The following is a 15520-nucleotide window of genomic DNA, read 5'->3' on the forward strand; positions in this document are numbered from 1 at the left end:
TATCATCTAGCAAAACATTTTCAATGCAGACGCTGGCTGCATTTAAAATGTCTCTGCAAGGTATGGGAATAATATCACGCATAAAAAATAATACCTAGATGGACCATAGTCTATGTTCCATGAGATGCCTGGGGTATTTTGACCCCAAGAATGTCTGTATTGATAGAAGCTGGCTTGATTTAGTTTTCTTGTGGAAGTTATTTCCGTTGCTTGTTTAGCGTCAACATTTTACCGATGTTGTCATCACCCATTATTCCCAGTGGAGCTAAATTTCTTATCAGCATGGCTTTAGAGTGTGGGAAAAACAGGAATATCTAGAGAAACCCTAAGCAAACAAACTTTGTTAAAGTGTTGCCCCTGGCTGGATTCGAAACATAAAATGGCAAGGCAACAGCGCTAACCAACCCATGAACCATCGTGTTGCCCTTAGATTGTTGGTTTAAAATATTGGTGACTACCATAAATTATTAGAATTTACTACATAAAGTCTAGCCTTGGTTTATTTTTAAGACTGAGATCTGGCTGAAAACCTAAAATGACTACAAATTACCCAATAGTACCAACTAGATGTTGGGCATGCTCTGGTATCCATTTAGGGAAGGACAAAGAATGTCTTTAAAGTATGGATCTTCAAGTGAGGGCTACATCTGCATGGAGTTTGTGTTCTTTCAAGCTTGGGGTTTCTATAAGATACTCCTAATATCCAAACATTTTACTTTTGCTCAATCCGCCTACTATGTTCTTGACCCTACTATGCACTTCCTTACATTTTCCTTTGACCCGAGATATCCAAAGTTAAATGGTATGAAATAAATTTTTAGTTTCTAAAAGATCATCCTAATCTCCAAAAACGTTATTTTTACTCAATCCATCTCCTATGTTTTTGACCCCAGTGTGTATTGCCTTACCTTTCCCCTTGGTCCGGGATATCCCAAGTTAAGTGGTATGAGATAATTTTGGGTTTCTAAAATATACTATTAATCTTCCAAAATGTTATTTTTGCTCAATCTGATTCCTATGTTCTTGACCCTAGTGAGTATTTCTTTGCCTTTCCCCTTGGCCCAAGATATTCCAAATTAACTGATGTGAGGAGACCAGTAGGGTTGAGCGAGTATGTTCTGTCCGAGTATGCTCGGGCCGAGCTCCGAGTATTTATAGCTGCTCGGTGATATGGTTGAATCGCTCACATGTGCAAGATTTGCAACTGTTTGACAGTTTTATTACATGTGAGGAATGTGTAAGAAATAGACATTCCTCACATGTAATAAAACTGTCAAACAGTTGCAAATCATGCACACGGGGGAGATTCAAACGCATCACCGAGCAGCTGTAAATACTCGGAGCTCGGCCTGAGCATACTCGCTGAAAGGGTTAATAGAACATACTCGCTCAACACTAGAGACCAGCTTTACTCTGTCGGGCGTTATTTATGTTATATGTGTCCATGTGAGAATGCACAAAGTTTGTATCTTGGACTACTTGAAAAATTGGAATCCTTAGCAAAATTTATTTAAAAGTAAAGACAGGCACATTTTTATAGGCAAATCTGACATTCGGAAACTAGACTGTAAGCCTAAATTTAATCAGAGACTGGTGAGAATGATGCCAATTTCTGCACATCTCTAAATATGTTGATCAAAATGAAAAATATTAGAGAAGATATGGGTTAAGTATTTACTTGTCCCAGTTCTATTAAAGAAGAATCATATTACATATTGGTAGAGCCTTATCCATAATTACATATCGCCTGACAGGTTGGCACCAATAAATTGCCCATAGACGTGCCAAAAATATGGTCAATATGACCAAGTCAGGTGATAATCAGGTCATCTTTGGGGAAAAACAATTGGTTGGTCCATCAGTTAGCAAAAAATAATCAAGTGTTCTTAAATTTTTCCTGGGACATCATTTGCTATGGTCAGTCTTCTTGACATCCATGGCCACCAAGAGCTTTCATAAGAATATGTTGAGACCAAGCATGTAGGGAAGGAAATCTTCGTTCTTCATATAATCAGCATCTGGTTATCAATCGCTCATCATTTTTTTTTTCCTAAGCGCAGTCTTCAACAGTTGTCTTGTTTTTTTTTTTTATCCCCTTCTCCTTCTATTTGATTGATGTTTCTGCGCGAGCTGTCATTAGTTAAATTAATTTGCCTTCAAAAGACAGTAGAATAGGGTCCACAAAGACAAATCTTAAGAGACCATAAAAATAGACTATAATTTAGAAGAAATTCCAATGTGTTCTTTTCTCCTGTCATCACTGCGGAGAAACACTTTAATTTGATACAAATTTCTCTGGAGAAACTTTAAATTAACTTTAGATTTAGCAGTGTTTGAAGGATGGCAAGCAAAAGTTAACAAATAAAAGACACTGTTTGCTGACTCCACAGTTTCTAGGTTCCCGATTGTATAAGTTCTTTTTATTTTCACTCAGGCTAAATAAATACCAATATTCACCTCTAAAGAGTCATCAGAAAGTTATCCCCTGGGGATATAAAAAAATATACTCCTCTCATCTTCCATCCAAACAGTGTCACACGAACTTAAAAGACTGGATAAATGTGATAAAGAAGAAATATCTGCCTATGTGGTTTTCACATCTCTTCCTCTAGGTGAGAGGTCTTCTCTTAAAATTGGTAATAGGAATGTCTATTTAAATAGGTCATGCATATGAGCCAATATGCAAACGCACTTTCCATTGCATGCATTACCTATACGGTAAGCAACAATGCAATTCACAGCTCTCGCTTCTCCATTAACGAGCGTTCATTAATTTGCCTGTCAAAATAGTGCACAATATGAAAATTGCGAACTCCGTAATCAACGGTGACAGCAATGAGACTTTAATTACTTCAAGTGATACAATGAGGGTCAGGTGAGGGAGTAATATATAGGACACCTTCGTATATTGAAGTTAACTAATATAATTTAGGCCTATCTACAACAGGACATGTAAATTAACCCCTGAAGGACATGAGCACGGAAGCGAAAAATAAAAATGTCAGCTGGGGATCCAACATGAAATAGCATTATCTAAAAGCTGAGGAAGTGCTATGTTCATATACACATAGGACAACGATATGTATATGGGCAATATGTTCACATACGGTCATGGTTATGGGCAGCACGGTGGCTCAGTGGTTGCTTTGCAGCGCTGGGGTCCTGGATTCAAATCCCACCAAGGACAACATCGACAAAGAGTTTGTATGTTCTCCCCATGTTTGCGTGGGTTTCCTCCGGGTTTTCCGGTTTCCTCCCACACTCCAAAGACATAGTGATAGGGAATGTAGATTGTGAGCCCCAATGGGGACAATGATGAAAATGTCTGTAAAGCGCTGCGGAATAAGCAACGCGGAATTAATAATAATGGTTCTCACATTTAGGTACAGATATAGCACAATTGGGTTGGCCAATGAAGAAGAGTTTTTAGGGCGAGTCAAGATGATATCACAATGAGTTATCATTAAAGCTGACCATTCGGCAGTTATTTTTTTTAACTCCTCCATACACATGCATACATGGCTTGGCCAAGCGTTGATGTGTTCTGAATGAGGAAAGGAAGCAAGCCACTTCATGACACCTCTGGAATCGACTCTTCAATCATGATTGCAAAAGTATTCGGGAAGTTGAAAATTTTCCCTCAAATTTTGCCATCGGGAGCAAGGGCAGACATACCATTTGTTCAACCTGTGCAGTCGTACAGGGTCCCAAGAGGTAAAGGTTGGCCACTTCTACCTCTAAAGCAGGTGGCATTGTGCATTATGATGAGATATTGGACTGCAAAGGGTCCATATATTGTTCTTGCACAGTGACCTCTTCTGTCTGTATCCGCTCCTGTTTGGGAGATAGTGTTGATACCTCTATATATGTCAGATGGTGGATTAGTCCTAACAAAATTGACAAATTTGCTCAACATTTTTGTAATATGTATGGCCACCTGAAAGGGAACTTGTCATTCGATTCATGCTGTCCAAACCAAGGTCAGCTAGAATCATAGCTTTGCTATAAGATTACAGCCAGTTATGCTTTTCTCTCAAATGCTCTGGTGTTTCAGAGAAAATATAGTTTGAAGAGATGGCAGAGGATTATAACAAGAGATGAGACTAGTCCAGAGCTGCTCTTGACTGGATTCTCCCTGCACCGCTCTAGTTGACTCACAGGTCTTTACCTGTTTACTCACATGGGAGAGACATGTCAATCACCTACAACAGTGCGAGGAGAAGCCGGCTTGGGGCGGCACAAGACTAGTCACTTCTCTGTCCATAGTCCTCATCAACTCTTCACACACTATGGACGTATGCACCCAGGTATGTTTTTGTCTGAAACACACGGAGAAAAAAATACCTGGCTGAAAAAGTCCAGCTAGGCTCTGATTCATGCTGCCCATGGTTTGGGTAGTATGAATTGAATGATGACGGGTTCCTTTTAAGCCCATCTCCACTACCTGTAAAGGTCTAATGGAACAGAAAGACCTAGTCTAAAGTCCTAAAGCATACTCATCAGCATAGTCATCTATATTATCAACTATGGACACATTATCTTGTGATGATCAACTACCATCAAGGCCATGAAGAATAAGTAGAGCTATTATTAATAGGAAGTTCTCGGGTTTTTGTAGAGGTATCTACTTAAATCAGAGCATTTTTGAGGGTACCTTGTAAAGAAGGACATAGGTTCCCTCAAGATGTTCAAGGCCAGCCTTCCCAATACAGAATAAAGAACTTGTAGAAATGAAATATATTCCTAAAGAGCCAACGATCATACAGGAGGCTACATATTTTCTACTAAATTTTAAAGAATTATAATTTCCCTATCTTTTGCATTTATGTTTGACTTTTGAGCAGATCAACAAATTTCCACGCAATTTTGGGTCGTCATCTTAAAGGGTTCACTCTATGCATAAGGTCTTGCGCCAACCAAATGAACACAAGTTATACACTAAAATTAGGAAATAAAATGAGGATCAAAAACTGTGGATTACATTATTGTATACTGAGTAACACACAGTCAGAACTGAAGTAAAAATCAAAAATCTGCAAAGGCCCAAGTATTAGTGATGGTGCTTGGCACTGCTCGATACTCGATAGAGTATTGGGGTGCGCGATCGAGTATTGAACAGTGGCGAATATCGCATGATGTTCGAGTGCTCGGGTCCCCATAAGAAGCTCATTTTAATCATCTGAGCTGTGCAGGGACTCATCTGTCAGCCGGACTCTTTGTGAGCTGTAGAACTCCGGGGACAGGGAGAGAGAGTCCTCCGGAAAAATTCTCGAGTTTCACATTCACCTCCATTATGCTCGCTACTCGAATCAAGTACGTCCGAGCGTCCGATGTGCTCGATTTGAGTACAGAGCACTTGAGCATTTCACTGCTTGATCAACACTACCGAGTATCACTCTGATGGATGTACAGGATCAAACACTCCCTCAGAAATGGTGGACAACAGGGTATGATGGACGAAGACAAAACATTACCATTGGTTAAAGAGCTTGCACTTCAATAAACATGCTCATCATTAATAGTAGTCAAATGAGTAGAAAGCAGCAGTCATTTAAGACCAGAGTACTAAATTTTGGCCATTTTTGGCAATGTTTTCCAACGACAGTGTCCAATTTATCTCCTATTACAACTACTAATAACCCAATAAGCTGGCGGAGTTGGAACGTCCATGGCGCTTCCATTTCACTGCCTCGTACTACACACTTTACAATGGCTTCGCAATGTAAAAAATACTTGTATTTTAGTTCTAATTGCCCGGCTTTTGACTCACGTAACATTTCTTTGTGTTGAAAGCAACACGGTGATTTATCCTCATTATTGTGTAAATAGGTTTCGGCAGTTCTCAGTAAATAAAACAAAGACTGACAGGAGGAGAAGAGGGAATTTGCTTTCCTACCAATTAGAGTAGCCTCAGGCAGTACTTTTAAGAGGAGATAAATCCTGCAAATCGCTAAAATGATCCTGTCACATGCACCAAATATTAAAATCTCACAGCGGCGCACTTCATACAGTTTGCTTTAGTTTAATGAGTCGGGGTGGGCTTCGTCATGAGGCTTGCGTCTCACAGTTGGGGACCGTTGATTGACAGCTGAGATCTTGCCCAACTGCAGCTTCCTAACCAGTAGGACCAGATGGAAAAATCACAATTCATGTTTAATATGCAGAATTTTTTTTTCTGCTAAGCAAAATTCCCAAACTGTCTCCTCTGTAAAATTCCTTGCCACAAAACATAACAGAATTTCACTCAGGTAACCCCCGCGGCTGTGTTCTGCGTGGTGTCAGCAAGTTGTTTCAAGATTAATATAACATAAGAAAACACAGAAAATCAACGCTCATAATAAACAAAGAGAATAGGCAATAGGGTGGTAGCGTAAAACAAACCTTAAAGGTTGGGGGCGACCCTACTGATTTCCAGCCAGTCGCGGGTATCATCTCCTAAATCTTTTTTCAATATCACCCTACATTTTGGGATATTTTGCAACTAGCAAAAAAAATTCTTAGAAAATTGTTCCATTTATTCCAATGGTAACATTTTTGTCATTTTTGATTTTTTTTTCCAAAAACAATCCCCCATCAGTCGTTGAATAATGCTGTATCAAGGTAAATAGGATGAGCCACAGTGACCTTAATACTCTTGGACAAGAGTAACGCTGTTTTTCGAAGAAAGAAGCCATGTTTTTCTAATCGTGTAAGATCATTTCACGGCTATAGGGGCAAAACTAGGGAAAACTATTCGAAGCACATTTTCACTTTTGAATTTTAATTTGTTCTATACCTAAAACATTGGATTGATAAAATCTCTGATTCATTTAAAAATATCAGAATCCAAATTAGGAACCAACTCCCTCCCCCACTACCATAAGTGTACATGGTGTCGAAAGAAAGGGAGTTTTTTTTCTTTTACCTCTTAAGGGGCCCATATATCATGTATAGCTGAGATTTTGCTGCCACGTTTTCTTTCTAACCCCACCATACACTTGCATAATCCAGTAGGCCGAGCGTGCATGTGCATTCAATGTATGCCGATAAGTGGTGGACATATCATTGGGGGCAACCTGGTCAGCTGCAACGGGGCCCAGGAGGTCAGGGGGCCCATGTTCATCTCCAAAGCAGGAGGAATTGTGCATTATAATAAGCTATTGGACTGGAAAGGGCCCAGATATTGTTCTTGCACGAGGGGCCCTCTTCTTATCTTATGTGGTTAGGGGCTTCCCAGCTTTCCCTTGACAGTCCCTTTAATAGATGGGCAGCACGGAGACTCAGTGGTTAGCACTGTTGCCTTGCAGCACTGGGATCCTGGGTTCAAATCCCACCAAGGACAACATCTGCAAGGAGTTTTTATGTTCTCCCCGTGTTTGTGTGGGTTTCCTCTGGGTTCTCCAGTTTCCTTCCACACTCCAAAGACATACTGATAGGGAATGTAGATGGTGAGCCCCAATGAGGACAGAGATGACAATATATGTAAAGCGCTGTGGAATATGATGGCGCTGCATCATATAAGCAATGCATAATAATTAATGCTAATCCCTCTTTTCCCCAACATCATCCATTGTGAAAGAGTCCAGAGAATCTTTACACACAGATAGTTGGCTGGTCCTGCCAATTTCCTGTTGGGAACTTTACATCTGGAACAGGAACTGTTCCTTTAAGTAAATGCTCTAATTTATTTTGGGTCCTTTAAAGGGGTTGTCTCATGTTCAATCTTCAGAAGCAAACATCTCCTCTGCCTCCCGGATTCATGCTTGATCTCTTGTAATTCTACTAAAAGCACCTTTGCCTTTGTAACATCAGAGGAGCGCAGGGGCATTAAAGCTGCCCAGATCCGGCAAGTTTCAGAGCAGCGTTTGCAAGCTCTATGGCAAAGACCTTACAAGCACTGCGCTCCCCGACTAGAAGACCAACCACCCATGACAGACCCCCGGGGACCTAAACAATGAGAAGTAAACAATGCAACAAAAAATCCTCACGCTCTCGAGAAGAGATTTGTTTGTATTTACAATAACTGTTTAAATGTAAACATTCTAAGAAGATGTGACAACAACTCCTTACCACTATCGATTTCTGTTATTGTATCAATGTAACCCTCTGATGCCGGTGAGTGAGAGCTAAGCCTGATATGACATTTTTGAGCAGCGCCCCGAGTCTTATGCCCGTATTAATAGAAAAGTGTAATGGAATTCACAACTGGAACATGAACTGTTCCTTTAAGCGAATGCCATAATGAGCTTGTAATCATAAACCAACCCGGAGTGCAGCTGCGAGTCCTTTTATTGTGTAGGCTTAACGTATCCGATTTTCAACAATTACCTTTTTCTTCTTCGCAGCCACAGACAACTTTTACACAGTGACATTTATACTTCATATATGGAGCAATGATCGCTGCCTTGTTACTGCATTTTTGTTCTATGCTTTATGAGGGTGGAACTTAATGTGTGACAGGAACCCAAGTAACCCGAGAGCCGAGGTCAGTCATGTATTAAAACAAAACAAGACACACATGGCTTCTGCAAGGCAAGAAATCATGCAAGAATGAGAGTCTTAGACAGAGCGGGGAGAAAGAAAAAAAAGAAAGTCTACCTAACAGCTGCAATTATAGCGCCGGTTATATGAGTCAATCCATTACTGCACATGGGCCTGACAAATTACCATAAATGCCAAAGTAGAACAACAGTGAAGTAATTTAGCCTCGTACCGGACAGTTTGAAAGTTACTGTACATAGATTTATAGGTCGGCACCTAATTTATTCCGAAATTGTTGCAATATATCTTCATACATAAGGTAGCATTTAAAACGTTACGCAGCTTAACCAATGTGGTTTTTCTAAAAGTCAATAATCAAAAGGGGCCTCCGGACCGTGTTTGCTGAGAAAATATTTACAGCGCAAGTCCCGTTATCCTAAACTGTTGCATTAATAATATACTTAATTGCTACCTTGTTTCGTTCACGAGAGGCATCGACTCTACTACGGCATCGACAGTACTAAGTTTGGGTTTTTTAACAGTGTTAACTTTTTTTTTATTGTACAACATCCTGGAATAAATGTTGCTTTCAAAATAAATAAATAATAATAATATTAGTCGAGGAGGGTATTAGGAAAGGAGGATGGAATAGTAAAAACAGGGCACTGCGTAATAAAATATATAAAGAATGCAGTAAAATCACACTTTTCTCACCCTAAAAGTTCCCGTAACTTTTTTATACCAACCAATGACAAACCTGATTGTCGCTACTTTAGTGCCCGTACACACATTGCAGATTTGTCGCTTTTTTTCAGCGCAGATTTGTCACAAAACTTGATGCCAGCAATACCAGAATCCTGAAGTCTCATGCACACGTTGCTTATTTTTTTATTGCAGAAATCTGCACCATGTCATTTCTTTCAGCGTTTTTGCTGCTGATTTCACTCATACTAATGACTGGGGAAAAATAGGCACCCAAAATGCATGTAAAAAAAGCATAAAAATCTAGCCTGTTTTACGCCACGTTTTTCCTGCCAAGAGATTCAGAAATGGTGCAAAAATTTCTGCACCCTACATACCCTTACTAAAAACAGCACCACCAGTGGTAAACCCAGGTAGTACTTTAATTGGCTTGGGATCAATAAGAGCCCATAGCATGATCACGTAATATATCTTTAGTATCAGTGTATTATGGACGCTGATGTTCACACCTATTGATTTATAATCGAGCCCATTAGGCTTCGGTTTGGGTTATGATATTTTTGATGACAAGAACAGCACTGCGGACTTTGATTCTTACCATCAAAACCATCAGATAGCACACCCAATCTTGTTCTTCAGTTGCTATCTGGAATAATGGATTTGCACAATGGGCACAATTTAGTTTGACCAGACAACACATTGGCAGATAACATTCCTCATCAGATCATTGGAGATCCCACCATAAATGGACACATATTGGTACAACAGGTTTTCAAACAAAGTACATCTCCTGATTCTATGTTTCTACTGATTTTTGTGATTGAGTCCAGATGGCTTATAGCATCACTAAAGCATAGTCAAAGGGGAATGAATATTGTCAAGTTTCATACTCATTTACAGGAGGACACATAACAATCTGAATAATATAGCCAGATGACCACTCATTATTGCAATTCAGAGTTCTACAAACTGGGATGTTGGAACAAATTATTATTATACTTTTGTTTATATAGCACCATTAATTTCACAGCGCTTTACAGACATCATCCCTGTGCCCATTGGGGCTCACAGTCTACATTCCCTATCAGTATGGCTTTGGAGTGTGGGAGGAAACCAGAGAACCCGGAGGAAAACCAGGCAAACACGGGGAGAACATACAAACTCCTTTTAGATGTTGTTCTTGGTGGGATTTGAACCCAGGACCCCAACGGTGCAAAGCAACAGTGCTAACCACTGAGCCACCAAATGTTACTTCGGCCATAAACATTAGATCATTGTTGGCCAAACCCATTGAATTTGATGGAACCGGCCAACAATTCAATTTCTATGATGGCCTCCTTAATCTACCTTGATGGCAGATGTTGGGGGAGAGAAGGATCTACTGTCTGATCCTATAGAAAGAAAGGATAGGGCGGTTGGATTGCAATATACCCAATCCTTCCTATCTATAAAAAATAAGCAGCCACAAGAGTCTTGCAATTGCCTATTCTTCTCTTCGAATGCCAAACACGAGGTTATTTGTAGATCAGCAGAGATAGCTGTCGGCCAAATGCTTAGCCAAGAACAATCCAATTGAATAGTCAGCCTTAGATTTGAGGAAAGAAGAATCATACACGGATTCATTATAGGAAATTAATTTTTACTTACGATATGGAAGAAGGGCTTAGTTAGTTAGAGAGTGTCCACAAAGAACTTGTTTGGTTTTACTGGATTCAAGAATTTGTCTTATTCCAGCCATGACGCCATGTTGCAGTTGTCAACTGTTTTTTTTTAACTTGTAAGATGTAAGACTTTATATTCACAAAAAGGCTCCAAATAGTGCAAAGATTTATTGAATATGTCTCATCCCATAGTAGATCCGGGGTCTGATGTTTGACTTGGATACTCATTTAGTTTCTATTAATTAGGTCCACTAAGTATGTGAGACAGTTTTACTATTCACAGCTCTCCGGCAATGTCTGAACGATAAAATAATTTGAAATGAAAGATTCTCCATCCCTGAATAGACTTCGCCATACAACATATCAGAATATAAACCAGCCTTAGAATATATAAGCAATTCCCTGCCAAATACAAGCAGCATTTCCCCAGATTATAATTTACACTGTATTAACTGTCAGGAGTACTTTTGAGAAATATAGATAACAATTCAGCAGCAATCGATAGGGAGTGACAGTTGATTTTAAAGCTTAATACAAGACAAGGAAGAAAATGACCAGGGTATCAACTCTGGAGGAATAAATTTGTTTTGTATTTGATTTTTGTGTTAAATTTATTACAGACTGGAATGGTTTTGCTCGTGCTATAGGAGAAACAAGATTGTATGGTTGTAACATCTGTCTCCTGCAGTTTTCACAATGATACTTATTCTCAATAATAGCAGCAAATTATGGAAATAAACTGTCACTGCCGGTGCTGTGTATGTCAGAGCATAGGCAGGTTAGGGGCTGGCATAGAATATCTTTTCTTTTTTTACGTTTGGCTATGGCAAGAAAAAAAACGTAATAATCGCCATCTATGGTAACTGACCACACCCACTTGGCATCATCAAATCAATGTATCACATAGTAATGGTAGAGTCCTTGATTTTGGTACTTGGATAGTATGGGAAACGCATGGGAAACATTTATTTTATTTCTTATCCTTTGCTTATCTTCTGCAGAACTTTACAGACATCATTACTGTCTCCATTGGGGCTCGCAATCTAAATTCCCTATCAGTATGTCTTTGGAGTGTGGGAGGAAACCGGAGAACCCGGAAGAAACCCAAGCAAAACATGATTGCACATGATAACAATCGCCTCAAAGCTTTTCATCCCCAATGGACATTTTGGATATTATTCAGTGAGGGGAATGACCTGGCAATCTGGTTGTCAGAAAATAATACTTATTTCATGGTAGATGTGGTCTCCTCTGAAGTGCTGGTTTCAATAAGTCGTGGGGTTTTGTTGTTTTTTTTTCTTTTGTTCTCCCCCCACCTTATTTTCCTTCCCATTCTTTCTCTTTCCCATCCTCCTTTCTTCTTTCCATTCCTCTAGCGCGCACATGTAAGAGCTTATATTAATACCTCATCAAGCTGATTATACTTATATTCTAATGTTTAACGATAACTTAATATTAACAACCATCAACTTTTTAAATTGTTATTATTAAACTTAATTGGAATGTTCTGTTTTCATATCAATGTTGATAAAACCCAATAAAAATATTTAATTTAAAAAAAAACACGCAAACACAGGGAGAACATACAAAGCAGATGTTGTCCTTGGTGGGATTTGAACCCAGGACCCCAGTGCAACAGTGCTAACCACTGAGCCACTGTGCTGCCCATACTTGCATATCATAGTTATTTACTATATTAAAGGCGGTTGTGCACTACTGGACAACCCTAGTTTAATCCATTCAAGCCCTAATTAAAATAAGAAGAGTTGATACTCAACTCTTGCAGTACCGTTCCAGCGATGTCAGCACCACTGGTCCCCGAGAATGATGTGACATTGTTGTGTCACATGCCCACAGTCGCTGTTTGGCTACTGCTAATGAATATCTCATTGGGGTGCCCATTCATCAATATTCCATGAGTCATTGGCTGTGGTGTGCACGTGGCACAACTAAGTCATGTCACCCTCTGGGAACAGCAATGCCGACACTGCTGGAACGGCGCAGCTGTAGAAGGCTTTTATTTTAATTGGGATCCTGAACCAATTAAGCTGTCATTTGCCAGCAGTGGACAACCCCTTTAAAAGTTTAGGAGAGATATTGATGCCATATTGCTCAGATTTGGGATCAATGCCCAATGATTACTGGTTGGACCAATGCTGACCACTAGAAGAATCGGCAAGAGCGCTAGGGAATCACAATGCCACTTTCTCTTGTTTCCATCTGGCTTTCTCTGGAGGCCTCATGGTTGATCCATTGTAGGCAATAGCCCCCCAATAAAGCTGAATGCTAACTGCCACTTCATTTTAGTGATAGCGGGAGTAGTGAATATCTTTATAAAATGCAAAAGGGGGTATATTTATTATGATCACTGGCTGTGGTGTGCATGTGGCACAACTATGTCATGTCACCTTCTGGGAACAGCGGTGCCGACATCACTGGAACGGCGTAGCTATAGAAAGGTGACAAGACATGGGTTTTATTTTAATTGGGTTCCAGAACTAATTAAGCTGTGGTTATCCAGTAGTGGACAACCCCTTTAACAGTTTAGGAGAGATATTGATGGCTGGATTGCTCAGATTTGGGATCAATGCCCAATGATTAATGGTTGGACCAATGTTGACAACTATCAAGAAATGGGTATCAAAATGCCATGTCATCATCTTCTTTCCATCTGGCTTTCTCTGGAGGCCTCATGGTTGACCCATTATAGGAAATAGCCCCCCAAAAAAGTTGAATGGCAACTGCTACTTCATTTTAGTGACAGATGGGATTCATGAATATCTTTACAAAATGCAAAAGGGAATATATATTTTATGATCGGCAGCTGCAGTCCTGTTTTTCTTTTAGATATTATGCAAAAAATATGGCTATACACAAGAAAGATCATCCTACGCAATCACCTCAAAGAGAATGTGAGTACAAGAAGCATGCAGGTCAATGTTCATTCAACTAAACTATGTCAATATATCCAGAAAATTTAGTGTTGATCTTTACACAAAGAAAGAAAAAAAAAAGAAGAAAGTTGCCAGATTCATCGCAAGTGATGAGGAAGAAGAAGAAAGTCCCCAGAGTTAGACTTTTAACACAGGTTTAATTGAGGGTTCTCATGGCTGGGAATAAAGCTCAGCGGATCATTGCGTTTCACAAACACAATGGAGTGACCAGAAATGAAATGCTGAAACTCTCCACAGTTCAAACTTATCCATACTTCTCACTTATGACATGATTGATTTTCCTTCAGAGTCTTCAAGTACAGGATTGTCTTCCTTTTTTTTTCTCTGTGTGGTAACAGCTAATGCATATAGCCTTGGTCTGTCTCCGAATGGCAGGAAACTGACATGTGAAAGAGCAACTGAAATGAATACGGATGAAATTTGAAAGTGCAATTTTCCATCTGTCAATCACCTTTTAAAGATGCGCGTTAAGCACCAATCAAAAACATCCTATGTGAGGTCATCTTCATTTGCCCCGTTTACCAGAAAAGACAATAACTGTCCACATCTACCTGCATTTAATTGTCAGCTGTTTTTTGTTATATTTTGATACTTTTAAATATTTATGTTTTCTATGTTTATAAACATTTTTATTTAATATTAGATATTTTATTTGTGATATTTATTTTATCTTTACTGTTATTCTATTTACTATTTGTTGTTTCTTTGCTATTGTTCTATTTACTTTTTGTTCTTTCTTTACTATTATCCTATTTACTATTTCTTCTGTCTTTACTATTATCCTATTTACTATTTCTTCTTTCTTTACTATTATCCTATATACTATTTCTTCTGTCTTTACTATTGTTCTATTTACTTTTTCTTCTTTCTCTACTGTTGTTCTACTTACTTTTTCTTCTTTCTCTACTATTGTTCTATTTACTATTTCTTCTTTCTTTACTCTTATTCTGTTTCCTATTCATTCACATTCATTTCTCTCCTTGCAAAACACTTTAATATTTATTCATATCGACTTATTTAATTATAACCTACTTTAATTTTTTAATAATATATTTTTCATTCATCTTGTTAAGATAGAAACATATAATTTTGCTCTGGCCTTCTTCGCCTTTATAAAGGCCCATGGTATTTTTTTTTTCATTCTATATATATATATATATATATTAATAATGTATAGTCACCAAAACTCATTCCGGCCATAGCTTTTGAGATGCTTCAAAAAAATACAGCCAATTAAGGTTTATTTAATTATTAAGGTTGAATAAATAACAGCGAAACATGTTAAAAATCTTTCAGTTTCAGTCAATCATAATAAAAAATTAATGAGCCTGGATAGAGAGACATAAAAAAAAACTGATAGGCTGCAATCTTGAATTATAAATTGATATTGATTTTTTCCTTTGCAATAACACTCTCAGGTAATCGTATGTTGCCACATGTAAAGTGCACTTTCCTGGGCTGAGACTAATATTAAGTATCAAATATATATGAGATGGAGGCATTTATGACACTTAAGATTTCACAAACAAAAAGGGAAAAAATACAATTTGTGGAATAATGGCAGCAGTGAAAACAGGATCCTAGGGCGTTTATGGGAGCAGAAAGGGATCCAACTGTGCCATGAATTCATAAGAAACACTAACCTTATTCTTCGCCTGCCATTCCTCCCCTGATATGTTACCTTGTTAGTATCGCAAAGAAAAACATAAATATTTTTTATTATTTCCAAGGCTCATCCTTGTC

General features: G+C 38.7%; 1 protein-coding gene across 23 annotated transcripts in view; it reads right to left on the reverse strand.

Moving 5' to 3' along the window:
* EBF3 (EBF transcription factor 3) overlaps positions 1–15520 on the reverse strand; it is a 181448-nt gene that overhangs the window by 111914 nt on the left and 54014 nt on the right. The gene's annotated exons all lie outside the window — the stretch shown is intronic.

This window comes from Phyllobates terribilis, unplaced genomic scaffold (assembly GCF_046119375.1).
Source record: "Phyllobates terribilis strain yellow unplaced genomic scaffold, ASM4611937v1 Scaffold_5__5_contigs__length_657084704, whole genome shotgun sequence".
Classification (NCBI taxonomy): domain Eukaryota; kingdom Metazoa; phylum Chordata; class Amphibia; order Anura; family Dendrobatidae; genus Phyllobates; species Phyllobates terribilis.